General features: G+C 47.1%; 2 non-coding genes across 2 annotated transcripts in view; both read right to left on the reverse strand.

The window, feature by feature from the left end:
- Trnap-agg (transfer RNA proline (anticodon AGG)) overlaps window positions 1–70 on the reverse strand; it is a 72-nt gene extending 2 nt beyond the window's left edge. Inside the window, exon 1 of the tRNA in view lies at window positions 1–70. This exon is cut by the window's left edge and continues 2 nt beyond it. This is a non-coding gene — a tRNA (tRNA-Pro).
- A 12,623-nt stretch (window positions 71–12,693) lies between these two features.
- Trnap-agg (transfer RNA proline (anticodon AGG)) lies at window positions 12,694–12,765 on the reverse strand. Its single transcript has one exon. It is a non-coding gene; the product is annotated as a tRNA-Pro (tRNA).
- Window positions 12,766–13,565: the final 800 nt, after the last annotated feature.

Here is a 13,565-nt window from a genome sequence, read left to right on the forward strand (position 1 = left end):
GCTCGTCCGGGATTTGAACCCGGAACCTCTCGCACCCTAAGCGAGAATCATACCCCTAGACCAACGAGCCTTTTTTTTTTCTTTATTGCCAGTTTTTCAACAACAAAACGCGTAGCACACATCACAAATGAGACGTCAAAACAAGGTTACAATAAAGGTTGTTATTGTTGTGCACATAATGCCGTCAGTCACGTGGTGACTGGCGATGTCAATTAAAATTCTTTTAGTGTAACCAAGGGTTCCACACTGGCAATCCAGGGGGAAACACATTCTTTTGTTTTTTCTACTTCTATTAAACGAGCCATGCTCTCTCGAAAGTACAGCCTTGCCGGTCTTCTATCTGGTTCACAGTAGAAGCCAGCCATTCGTGAGCGCCATATACTGTGCAGGCCAGTCAACATAATCAGATCAAAAGGTACTTCTTCTTCGTTGTCTATTGTAAGGTACCTGATGCCGTGCGTATCTAGCGGGAATTCTTTTTTCATTGTCCGCTGCAACACATCCCAAAAAAAGACCCCCTCCCAACAGTGAAGAAAAACGTGATCGATGGTTTCCGGTTGTTTGCAAATAAAACAGTGAGAACCCCAAGGCATATAAAACCCACGCTCCTCCAGGAAAGTTCTCACTGGTAGCGTCCCGGTATGCAGTTTGAAAAAGAATGATTTCACACTTGGCGCTACTTGCATTCTTTTAACTCTTTTCAGGACATTCTGACCCTGGCCTGCACTGTATATGGTTCTGTACAAGGGAATTGGCAACACTATGTCACATATGTCTTTATACAATTTTCTCTTTGTAACAGAATACAAATAATCATTGGAAAACCGAACGCACAGAAATCGCACACTTGACACTACTTCCCGAAAGTAACCCTGCACCGTACCCGACATGACATGGGTGCTAATAACATAGTCGGGTAACAGTCGCCCTAATCTTGCCTGGCACACCGTTTGCAGGAATGGGTCGCTTACCTCGCGAAAAAAGAAAAACCGGTTCACTAACTGTTTGAGAAAGATGTGCCAGTCCAAGCCCCCCACACTTTACTCTCCTGAACAAGTTTGTGCGACTGCACCTTTCCCAGGTAGATCCCCACACAAAGATCGCAAAAACCCTATGCAATTTTTGCACATTTACCCTAGAACAGTACATAACTTGCATCACATACCATAATTTAGCCACAAAAAACATGTTACACACGGTAGCCCTCGCAAACATGGAGAGATAATTAGCCCTCCAAGCATTCGCCTTTTCACGTAAGAGGTCTGCTTGTTGCTGCCAGTAGTCATTATTATTTTTGTAGTACTGAAGCGGCACACCGAGGTACTTCACAGGCATCCTCTGCCACACGACGTTGGCAAAAATGTCCGGCGTCGACGGCCACACTCCGTGCCAAAATCCCAGGCACTTTCCCCAGTTTACCCGACTTCCTGTAACGTCGCTGAAATTTTGACAGCTCTAATAGATTCTTCGATGCTTTCGTAATCAATACAACAGACTGCAACATCATCGGCATACGCAAGCAATTTCACCTCTGACGAATGTAAACGAAAACCGTTAATAGCATTATTTTCAAGTATTGACAGACATAACGTTTCAATGTAAATGCAGAACAAAAGTGGACTGATGGGGCAGCCCTGGCGAACGGAACGCTGGATTTTTATGGGGGCCCCCAATGCCTTGTTAATAATTAGTCTGGTAGAGCAATTCTGATACGCCAGAGCTACACCGTCGATGATGATGGACCCGACATTAATGTGTTCTAATATGGTAAACAAAATAACATGCGCTACACAATCAAATGCCTTCTCCAGGTCCAACTGGAGTACGGCCACACATGCTTCCAGGGAATCGCAACACTCTAGAACGGACCGCATCTTGTGAACATTCGTAGCTAAAGAGCGACCCTTAATTCCACATGTTTGGTGCGGACCGACTATGTCTTTAATAACTGTCTGAAGTCTGGCAGCTAGAACTTTCATTAAAACCTTGTAGTCCACATTTGTGAGTGCTATTGGTCTATATGATGTTACTTGCTTCAGCTTGACCTCATCCTCTGACTTCGGAATCAGCACCGTGTGGGATTCACTGAATGACGGTGGTAATACCTTTCCTTCGTACGCTTCGTTGAAAACTGCTACGAGCACTTCTGACAATTCCTTTTTAAATCGCTTGTACCACGCAGCGCAAAACCCATCAGGGCCAGGCGACTTGCCGGGATTCAAATTATCAATCGCGCGTTCCACTTCAAAAACAGTTATCGGCGCTTCTAATGTAGCTTTGGTTTCATCACTCAGTTGGGGCATGCGTGCTAAAAACTTCGTTTTAAAGCGTTCCAGGTCTACCTGCCTATGTTCAAATAGATTCTCATAGTGCTGAAAGAACACACGTGCTATGCTATCGGTACCTGTAACTTCGTGACCGCCCGCTTCGATCACGTCAATCTGATTGCGTCGTGCTTGCGCCTTTTCCAGTCCAAGCGCCCTTTTTGTGGGTGTCTCCCCCACAGCAAAGGACTCGGCTCTAGCACGAACAATCGCGCCGCGATAACGCTCCTCGTCATGCAGTTCAAGTTGCTGTTTGATATTCCGTATATCACTTTTGAATGCTCCCGGCTCTTGGCACTCCAGTTCTGTTAACTTTTCCAAGGTTGTTCTCAGTTCTTTTTCTTTCTTTTTTGCTTCATAATTTAGTGTGACGGTACGATCGATGGCTTTCATTTTAATCCGCTGTTTAAACTCTTCCCATCGTTCTGCAAATTTACCTTCTCCGTTCAGAAGAGTTTCTGCGATGCACTCCAACACCTCTGCTACGAAACTTTCATCAGTGGTCAGTTTCGAATTCATTTTCCACAGTTCCCAAGAGAATCTGCAATCTTTTGTCTTTCTTCCTATGTCACATTTAACTAGACAATGATCGGTGAAGGAAATAGGACAGACATTGTAACTGTTGCACATCGGTATTGCTGCAAGCGACACGTAAATGCGATCTAAATGCGCATGGCTGTTTCCCTGAAAGTGCGTGAAACGCACATCTCGCGTCCCCATCATGCAGTCAGCCACGTCCTCCAATTCCGATTCAGTAATTATCTCGGCCAAAATGTCCCGACCTTTATCGCTCTTTAATCCTCGATTTGACCTATCTCTGGCATTGAGAACACAATTAAAATCACCTAACAGTACCATATGCTTATCAGAAGACATGTGCTCATTTAACTTTGAGAAAAAAAGCGACCGATCTTCTGACACATTTGGCGCATAAATACACACCACACGCCATTCAAGTCCACTCAATACAAAATCGCACGAAACTAACCGGCCGGATGAACATGAAAAAATACGTTGCACCGCGAGACCCGATAATTTCTTGACAAACAATACGCAACCCGCCGACGCCCCTATGGCGTGGCTCACTATCGCGTAATACCGCGACGTAAACCGCTGCACCATGCTCCGTGTCTCCTCGTCACCATCCACTTTTGTCTCTTGCACTGCTAACACGTCAAGATCATGGTCCACCAGGAGCCTGAACACTTGGCTCTGCTTTCGCTTGGCGGCCAGACCTCGAACGTTTAGCGTCGCCAATCTAAGCGTCGGGTTGGTAGCCATGGCTGTCTAGTGAAATGAGATTGGGCCCGGAGCATGGTGCTTACCTTTAGCGTCTAGCTCTCCGCTAGACGCCCCCAGGTCCACCCGGTGGACCGGTGCCACTGGAGAGTGGTGGTGGCTTGTTGTCGGTCTTTTTTTCCGCTGTATTAATGTTGGGACGTGGCTTGTAGCTGCTGCGCCTGCCCACAGATGTCTTCGAAGGCGGCCCGTCCTCGCTACTCCCTTGGTTCGCTGCGTTGCTGCCTACAGGCTGTTCAAGAGGACGTTTGACAGAGGCTCCGACGTTGCTGCCCGTTGCGTCATTCTTTTCCGACGGGTCTTCCACTGTCTGCATTGGCACACATGCTTCCGCTGAGTTGCTTGTGCTTTCTTCCGTAGTCTTGTCCGTTGTATCTTCTGCCCCTCCATCGGTAACCTTGTTGTCCACTGGTGCCACCGCCTCGACAGCCGGTGCAAGCGAACAGGCTGCCGCACTTGGGGTTGCCTGGTCTCCTGCCCCTTTTGCCGCGTCCTCGGCCTCGGCCACATCCATCAGCAACTGCGCGGCGTCGTCACCCTCGGCCGGCCCGGTCGCAGAAGCGTACGTGCGTATGCACTGGTCTTCCGAGTGGCCAAACCTGCGGCATTGCGAGCACCGAGGGACCTTGCACTCCCGACGTACATGACCAGAGCGTTGGCAGCGCAAGCACTGCATTGGGCGGCCAGGCACGACAACAAGTGCCAGTTCATCTGGGACCCTGATTTGGTGCGGGAGGTCTTCCAGCTTCACGCCGCTCTTGAGCTTGAGCAACACGGAGCGGGTAGTCGTCCCCTTGTCGCTGATTCCTTGTACCCGCCATCGCTCTCGGGTGACCTGAACGACCTTTCCAAAGGCCGCCAGCGCCGTTCTTACATCTTCATCAGCCACACCATGTATTAGCCAATGAAGACGCAGCCGTACCTGCTCGTCTTGGGGGTCAACCACGATGCAGCGCCGCCCCTTTACCTTGAGCTCCTTGACGTCCAGCAGCCGTTTCGTGGCGTCGGCGTTGTTCATGGTCACCGCCCAGACGTGGTTGATCTGGTAAGCCCCAAGCGCAAGCACCTCCGGCAGCAGTCCTGTTGGGCCGAGAGCGTCCCGAAAATCCTCAGCTCTGTAGGGTCTGGCTCGCACGTCACCGTCCAAAAATACGGTGTTCAACACCACGCGTCCTTTTGGCAGGGGAGGCAAAATAATCTGATAGCCTGTGTCGTCTTCGCAGTTCACCCTGTTTCCGCGGCCAACTAGGGCCGCTGTCGCCGCTCCATTGGAGCCCATGACTCTGCTGACCGTTCAGCTCGGCTGCCGGAAGCAGAATGCCCCTAGACCAACGAGCCGAACACGTTTAAACTCAGTTGCATGTTTGCACTTTCGTAGTATCTTGGTTGCGTGCAAAAATGCAGAACAATGAGCGCGTTTCATCACATCTGCACTACGAGCGAAAGGAAGCAAAAAAGAAAAGCCAAATGTGAATAAATCTTCTTTTGTTAAATCTATTCGACCACCTTCCGACTGACTGTCACAAGGAACATAAAGAATGAGTGGGCTCGTCCGTTATTTGAACCCAGGACCTCTCGCACCCTAAGCGAGAATCATACCCCTAGACCAACGAGCCGAACACGTTTAAACTCAGTTGCATGTTTGCACTTTCGTAGTATCTTGGTTGTGTGCAAAAATGCAGAACAATGAGCGCCTTTCATCACATCTGCACTACGAGCGAAAGGAAGCAAAAAAGAAAAGCCAAATGTGAATAAATCATCTTTTGTTAAATCTATTCGACCACCTTCCGACTGACTGTCACAAGGAACATAAAGAATGAGTGGGCTCGTCCGTTATTTCAACCCAGGACCTCTCGCACCCTAAGCGAGAATCATACCTCTAGACCAACGAGCCGAACACGTTTAAACTCAGTTGCATGTTTGCACTTTCGTAATATCTTGGTTGCGTGCAAAAATGCAGAACAATGAGCGCCTTTCATCACATCTGCACTACGAGCGAAAGGAAGCAAAAAAGAAAAGCCAAATGTGAATAAATCTTCTTTTGTTAAATCTATTCGACCACCTTCCGACTGACTGTCACAAGGAACATAAAGAATGAGTGGGCTCGTCCGTTATTTGAACCCAGGACCTCTCGCACCCTAAGCGAGAATCGTACCTCTAGACCAACGAGCCGAACACGTTTAAACTCAGTTGCATGTTTGCACTTTCGTAGTATCTTGGTTGTGTGCAAAAATGCAGAACAATGAGCGCCTTTCATCACATCTGCACTACGAGCGAAAGGAAGCAAAAAAGAAAAGCCAAATGTGAATAAATCTTCTTTTGTTAAATCTATTCGACCACCTTCCGACTGACTGTCACAAGGAACATAAAGAATGAGTGGGCTCGTCCGTTATTTCAACCCAGGACCTCTCGCACCCTAAGCGAGAATCATACCTCTAGACCAACGAGCCGAACACGTTTAAACTCAGTTGCATGTTTGCACTTTCGTAGTATCTTGGTTGTGTGCAAAAATGCAGAACAATGAGCGCCTTTCATCACATCTGCACTACGAGCGAAAGGAAGCAAAAAAGAAAAGCCAAATGTGAATAAATCTTCTTTTGTTAAATCTATTCGACCACCTTCCGACTGACTGTCACAAGGAACATAAAGAATGAGTGGGCTCGTCCGTTATTTGAACCCAGGACCTCTCGCACCCTAAGCGAGAATCATACCCCTAGACCAACGAGCCGAACACGTTTAAACTCAGTTGCATGTTTGCACTTTCGTAATATCTTGGTTGCGTGCAAAAATGCAGAACAATGAGCGCCTTTCATCACATCTGCACTACGAGCGAAAGGAAGCAAAAAAGAAAAGCCAAATGTGAATAAATCTTCTTTTGTTAAATCTATTCGACCACCTTCCGACTGACTGTCACAAGGAACATAAAGAATGAGTGGGCTCGTCCGTTATTTGAACCCAGGACCTCTCGCACCCTAAGCGAGAATCATACCCCTAGACCAACGAGCCGAACACGTTTAAACTCAGTTGCATGTTTGCACTTTCGTAATATCTTGGTTGCGTGCAAAAATGCAGAACAATGAGCGCCTTTCATCACATCTGCACCACGAGCGAAAGGAAGCAAAAAAGAAAAGCCAAATGTGAATAAATCTTCTTTTGTTAAATCTTTTCGACCACCTTCCGACTGACTGTCACAAGGAACATAAAGAATGAGTGGGCTCGTCCGTTATTTGAACCCAGGACCTCTCGCACCCTAAGCGAGAATCGTACCTCTAGACCAACGAGCTTTTTTTTTCTTTATTGCCTTTTGCAAAATACATACCAAATTTCGACACTTCACAATTGGTAAAAGTGCCCACCAGTCTTTGGTGTGCACGAGATTTTAAAACCGCCTAAGGTTCGCAAGCTCGTTTAACACACTAATCCATTCTGGCTTTTCGTTTTGCGCATCGAACACTTCTTTTATGTAACAGACACTTTCAATAAAATATTCACGAGTACTTCGAACATTTATGTCAGCGTGTCTAACAGCCATTCGGGTGTGCCACAGGCTGTGCAAACCTAATAACATAAACATGTCGTATGGCACTCCTCCTTCATTTTCCGTTTGGAGAAAACGGATGCCATAGGGTGTTATGGGCAAGTCTTTCTTTATAGTTCGCTCCATGACGTCCCAGTGGAAAACGGCGTCCCAGCAGTCTATGAATACGTGTTCAATTGTCTCTTCCTTGTGGCATAGTAAACAATCCACAGACCAGGGGATAAAAATACCTCTTTCCTGAAGCCACGGTTTTACAGGTAGTGTATTGGAATGCAGCTGAAAAAAGAAAGACTTTGCCGATGGCCTCACAGGCATACGTTTTACCCTTTTTAGGACGTTTCTCTCACTCCTCACTCTGAACATCGATCTATACAGCGACACTGGCAATACCACGTCAATTAGATCTTTATAGAGACGTTTTTTGGGAACGTGGCTGAGGTACTCCATTGAGAAGCGCACCTTCAGAAACCGGAATGCCCATATCACTTCTTTCAAAAATCCACTCATAGGGCCACTGTTAACGCTGCTAGATACAATGAATTAAGGAAGGGCCGTACCTAGTCTCAGTTGCATCACTCTAACCAGGAAAGGGTCTTTTTGGTCTCTTAAAAAGGCAAAACGACGCATTATCTGCTTCAAGAACAGATGCGCCAGTCCAAGCCCCCCTGTTTTGACAGATCGAAATAAGTTTGTTCGACTCGTTTGCTCCCAATTGGATCCCCATACGTACACTGCAAGCACCCGATGCAAACGTTGCACGTGAACTCTAGTAATACACAATGCTTGCAATACATAGCACACTTTGGCAACGGCAAACAGGTTGCAGACCGTCGCGCGGGCAAACATCGAAAGACTACGACCACCCCATTTAACTGATTTTTCTTGCACCTTCCTTGTTTCATTTTCCCAGAATTTCCCCGCCTCTTTATAGTGCTCAAGCGGCACCCCCAGATACTTTGTCGGCGCAACGGTCCACTTCACATTCACAAAGATGGGTGGGGTGCTTTGCCATGTTCCATGCCACACCCCTAAACACTTATCAAAGTTTATCACGCTACCAGTCATTTTACAAAAAGATAAAGCGTCCTTTACCGCGGTCGCGACACTTTCTTTATCGCTACAAAACAAAGCAATATCATCCGCGTATGTAAGCAGCTTTACTTCCGTTGACTGTAAACGAAAACCTACAATACTGTTGTTATAAAGAATCTTTCTGCAGAATGGCTCGAGGTACAACGCAAATAGTACAGGACTTAAAGGGCATCCCTGGCACACACTTGAGCGTACGTGAAAGCTCTCACCTACTTCCTTATTTATTATAAGGTTAGCGGTACAATTAGCATAGCACATCTTTACTCCATCGAAGAGCACCGAGCCAACATTTACATACTGAAGAACTGAAAAAAGAACGTTATGTGATACACGATCAAAGGCCTTTTGTAGATCAAGTTGAAGCAATGCTACATGTTCACCCCACGCATCACAGCATTCCAGAATGGTTCTAGCAATGTGAATATTTGTGTAGATTGATCTTCCTTTGATTCCGCACGTCTGATGCGGTCCTACAATTCGTGTTATAACTCGCTGTAACCTCTTTGCCAAGATCTTAGTAAAGATTTTATAATCAACGTTAGTCAGCGCTATTGGGTGGTAAGACCCAACTGACAGCAATTTTTCTGAGTCTTCCGTCTTGGGAATGAGTACTATATGCGACCGCCCAAATGACGGGGGTGCATATTTTCGCCTATACGCCTCACTAAATACCAAAAATAAAATGAGGCTCACTACTTTTCTGAAGGCCTTATAGAAAGCCGCTCCCAACCCATCAGGTCCAGGAGACTTCCCCCGAGCTAAATCCTCAATGGCATCTTCAACTTCTTTTTGGCTGATCGGTTCTTCCAGATATTCACGGTCTACGTCATCTAGTTTTGCCAAGTTGGCCAGGAACTCGCGTTCGAATTCTTCCGGGACATCGTTACTACTTCGAAATAGTTCGCTATAGTGCTCGAAGAACGCTCTGTGTATTTTAGCTTGTTCGTCGGTGACTTCATTCTTATAACTTATTTTTCGAATTACGTTTTGCCTTGCGTGAGCCTGTTCGTCTGCAAAGGCTCGCTTTGTGGGCGTTTCGCCGAGCCATAGCTTGTCCGCCCTTTTTCGGATCACCGCTCTTCTGTACTTATCTTCGTCGATAAGCTCCAGTTGACTCTTAAGTTCATTGATCTGCTTTGCGAACGCACCAGGTTTATCGGCCTCTACTCGGTACATAAAGTCCAGTTCTTGTTGTATTTCTTTCTCCTTTTTTCTTTCTTCGTACTTCATCACACTAGCTTTTTCTATTGCACAAATCTTTATTTCTTCTTTAAAAAGCTCCCACAACTCTATCACGTCATCGTGTCTTGCAAATAGCTGTCCGAACTTTTCCTTTACGCACTCAACGAACGATTCATTATGTAGCAGCTTGTCATTAAATAGCCACATCTTCCAATTAAAGCGTGAAGCCTCTTTGCGCGTCCCAAATGTGACTAACACCAAACAATGGTCACTGAATGACACATGTTTAACGATATAACTGTGGCATGCTGGTACTAACTGCAATGAAACGTATATCCTATCCAGTCTCACGTGGCTAGCACGCTGATAGTGTGTAAAAACTGGCCGGGTACCATTAGACAACACCTGTCCTATATCTTCTAAATTATGCTCTTGTACCATTGCGATCAAGCGCGAGGCACTCTTTTCTTTTACTGGAACATTTTTGACACTATCAGCCACTGAGCAAACACAATTAAAATCTCCAAGCATAATTATTTGTCTCTCGCACATCAAGTACTGCTTCAGCCGTTCAAAAAACACGTCTCGTTCATTTTCGGCATTAGGGGCATATACGCAGATTATTCGCCAACCAGAATCTGACATTGAAAAATCGGCTATAACAAATCTACCACTTTGGCACACAAACACATTCTCAACAACTATTCCTAAACTGTTTCTAATGAAAATAGCACATCCACCTGATGTTCCGAATGCGTGGGCAACACAAACATCGTACCTAGCTCGGAAAGGCAGCACCATGCGGTCAGTTTGTTCCTCGCTATCTATTTTTGTTTCTTGCACTGCAACTACGTCTAAGTCGTTCTCCAAGAAAAGGCGACTCAGCTGGTACTGCTTCTTTCTAGCATTTAAACCTCGGACATTGATAGTCGCAATGCGTAGTGCTGTGCTCGAATTTATCGCGATAGATTAAAATGATATGTACGCCATGGTGCATACCTCTCGAGCAAAGACACAACAAAACATCCGCAGCTCATTAGCGACAAGCCAACCTGTTCCCGACGTCTGCTCTCCTCGAGCTTCGGCTTGGGTCGCGTTGCCGAAGGCTCCACTCACTACCCTTTTTTGATCGTTCATGAGCATCGTCATAGTCCCAAAGAAGCAGCTGGGCGCCAGAGCTCGCGGCTACGTTGGCGGTTTCAGCACCGCTTTTCTGTCTGGTATAATGTTGGGCTTTGGCTTCAATTATGAACGCCGAATCACCACCGTTTTCGTTGGTGGTTCCCCAGCGCCAGCGACGTCTTGTCCGTCCGAGTCGTCTGTTGCAGCTTCGCGTCCTCGTTTGCTGACTGCGTCTCTGCTGTCTTCCTCCGTGACGTCCATTCTACTCGTGCACTGACTCGCTGGCTCTGTTGAAGGTTCGCCCTCTTCAGTGCCTACACTGATTTTTGCAGGCACGTCCCTTACGTCGGTCTCTTCTACAGTGCACCGGTCTCCTTGCTATAAATTATCTTGTGGATACAAGGGCGTGTATACGGGTCGTATCTCCTTTTGGTTCACTTGTCGCGACGTTCCTGCAGCTTCTTCCGCGTCAGCTTCGTCCATGACAAGCTCTGTGACGTCCGTTTTTCCCATTGGGCTTGTTACACTTGCGTATGTCTTCACACACGAGCTCTCGTCGTGGCGAAAACGGCGGCACCGTGCGCAGCGAGGGACACGGCAGTCTCGCCGTATATGCCCCGCGGTGTGACACCGCAAACACACTGGTGCTCTACCCGGAGCAATTAGCAGCGCCAATTCCCCACCGACACGAAGCTGGTGCGGGAGGTCATCGACCTTGACGCCTGCATGAAGCTTGATGCTCACCGTCCGCGTCGTCGTGGTTTTCTCCTGGATGCCATACACTCGCCACTTTTCTTTCGCGACGTCCGTTACAGTCCCGAACATTGCAAGTGCAGTGCGCACATCTTCATCGGGAACGTTGAACAACAGCCAATGCAACTTCAGGCGCAGGTCTTGATTCGTCGGGTCGACCACTATACAGCGGCGACCTTTCACTTTCATTTCACCTATAGCCAGGGCTTTCTTGACGCCTTCAGCGTTCTTGAAGGTGACAGCCCACACATGGCACATCTGATACGTCCCTAAGGCTATCACCTCAGGGAGCAGTGCCAGATGGTCCAACGTATCCCGGAATTCTTCAACTCGATAAGTCCTTGCACGCACATCAGCATGTAAAAAGTTGTCGCAGTTTCACCTGAAAGGCGAAGCATCAATTGCGATAGCAAATTTGAAGAGAGCTATACGCAATAATGATAGCAGCTTTATCAGCTGTATAAACTTGGACATGCAGCAGCACCGGCAACACGCAGAACTGTTGTCGACGCCGTCGGCGTTTTGCCCGCGTTCGCTCAAAATGCGTGCGGCGTTGGTGACTGTTGCCGGAGCCTCTGATATAAATAAGCACTGGGTGCCGCAGCTAAACGTCGCCTCCCTTCCCTCCCCCCCCCTTCCCCCACGACCTGTCGCGCGTCGGAAGAAGGCACGTTTGCTCTACATATATGGTGATTGTAGAGGAGGAAAGAGACGCCTACTTCTGCAGCCCTTAACGCGCAGAACAGCGCAGAACGCGCGTTTGGTCTCCGCCGTGCGTTCACTCCCCGGGAAAGCGCGCGTCCCTCGCGCCCTTTCACTCGCACATACAGCGTTCGGCCCGCGGCGACGATTTCATCTCCATTGACGTCATACGGAACCTCACGGCGACGGCGACGGCTACGGCGACGGCTACGGCGACGGCGACGGCGACGCCGACGGCAGAAATCTGCTTTTGAGTGTCCATATAATTGCTATCGCAATAAAATATGGTATTCAAAACTGTACGACCTGTGGGCAAAGTCGGTAGGATGACCTCGTAATCCTCATGTTCAGCTAGAGTATTCCTGTTACCGCGGCTGTTCATAGCCGCAAACACCGCCCCATCGGAGCACATGATAACCACGTCCGTTCGCTTCGACGGCCGGAAGTGGAATCCTAGACCAACGAGCCGAACACGTTTAAACTCAGTTGCATGTTTGCACTTTCGTAATATCTTGGCTGCTTGCAAAAATGGAGAACAATGAGCGCCTTTCATCACATCTGGACTACGAGCGAAAGGAAGCAAAAAAAAAAAAAGAAAAGGCAAATGTGAATAAATTTTCTTTTGTTGAATCTATTCAACCACCTTGCGACTGACTGTGACAAGGAAAATAAAAAATGAGTGGGCTCGTCCGGGATTTGAACCCGGGACCTCTCGCACCCTAAGCGAGAATCATACCCCTAGACCAACGAGCCGAACACGTTTAAACTCAGTTGCATGTTTGCACTTTCGTAATATCTTGGCTGCTTGCAAAAATGGAGAACAATGAGCGCCTTTCATCACATCGGCACTACGAGCGAAAGTAAGCAAAAAAGAAAAATCAAATGTGAATAAATTTATTTTGTAAAATATATTTGACCACCTAACGACTTACCTTGACAAGGAACATAAGAAATGAATGGACTCGTCCGGGATTTGAACTCGGGACCTCTCGCACCCTAAGCGAGAATCATACCTCTAGACCAATGAGCGCTTTTTTATTTATTGCTGGTCTTTTACATTATACAGAGCACACACTATAGAACAAAATCAAGAAAAAACACAACAACAGAACATATTGAAAAACATGAAAGCCAGCAGTCAATATGTACTGGCGTTGTCAAGCTAAAATTCTTTCAATGCCGTCAGAGGTTCTATCCTCGACAGCCAATCGGGTACAATATCTTGCATTTTCTTTATTTCAATGAAATGAGACATACTTTCTCGAAAATAAATATGAGCAGGCCTAGCGTTTGGGTCGCCACGGTACCCAGCCATTCGTGCCCGCCTTAATTAAACAGTGCAGGCCATTGAGCATTACTAAGTCGTATGGAACCTCGTCCTCATTCTTTATCGGTAAGTACCTGATCCCATGCGGATTCAACAGAAACTACTTCTTGATTGTCCGTTTTAGGACGTCCCAGAAGTACACCCCTTCCCAGCAATGCAAAAACACATGATCTACTGTTTCAGGTTGCTTGCAAATCAAGCAGTGTTAGCCTCATGGTACAAGGAA

This window comes from Dermacentor silvarum, chromosome 1 (genome assembly GCF_013339745.2).
Source record: "Dermacentor silvarum isolate Dsil-2018 chromosome 1, BIME_Dsil_1.4, whole genome shotgun sequence".
NCBI lineage: Eukaryota > Metazoa > Arthropoda > Arachnida > Ixodida > Ixodidae > Dermacentor > Dermacentor silvarum.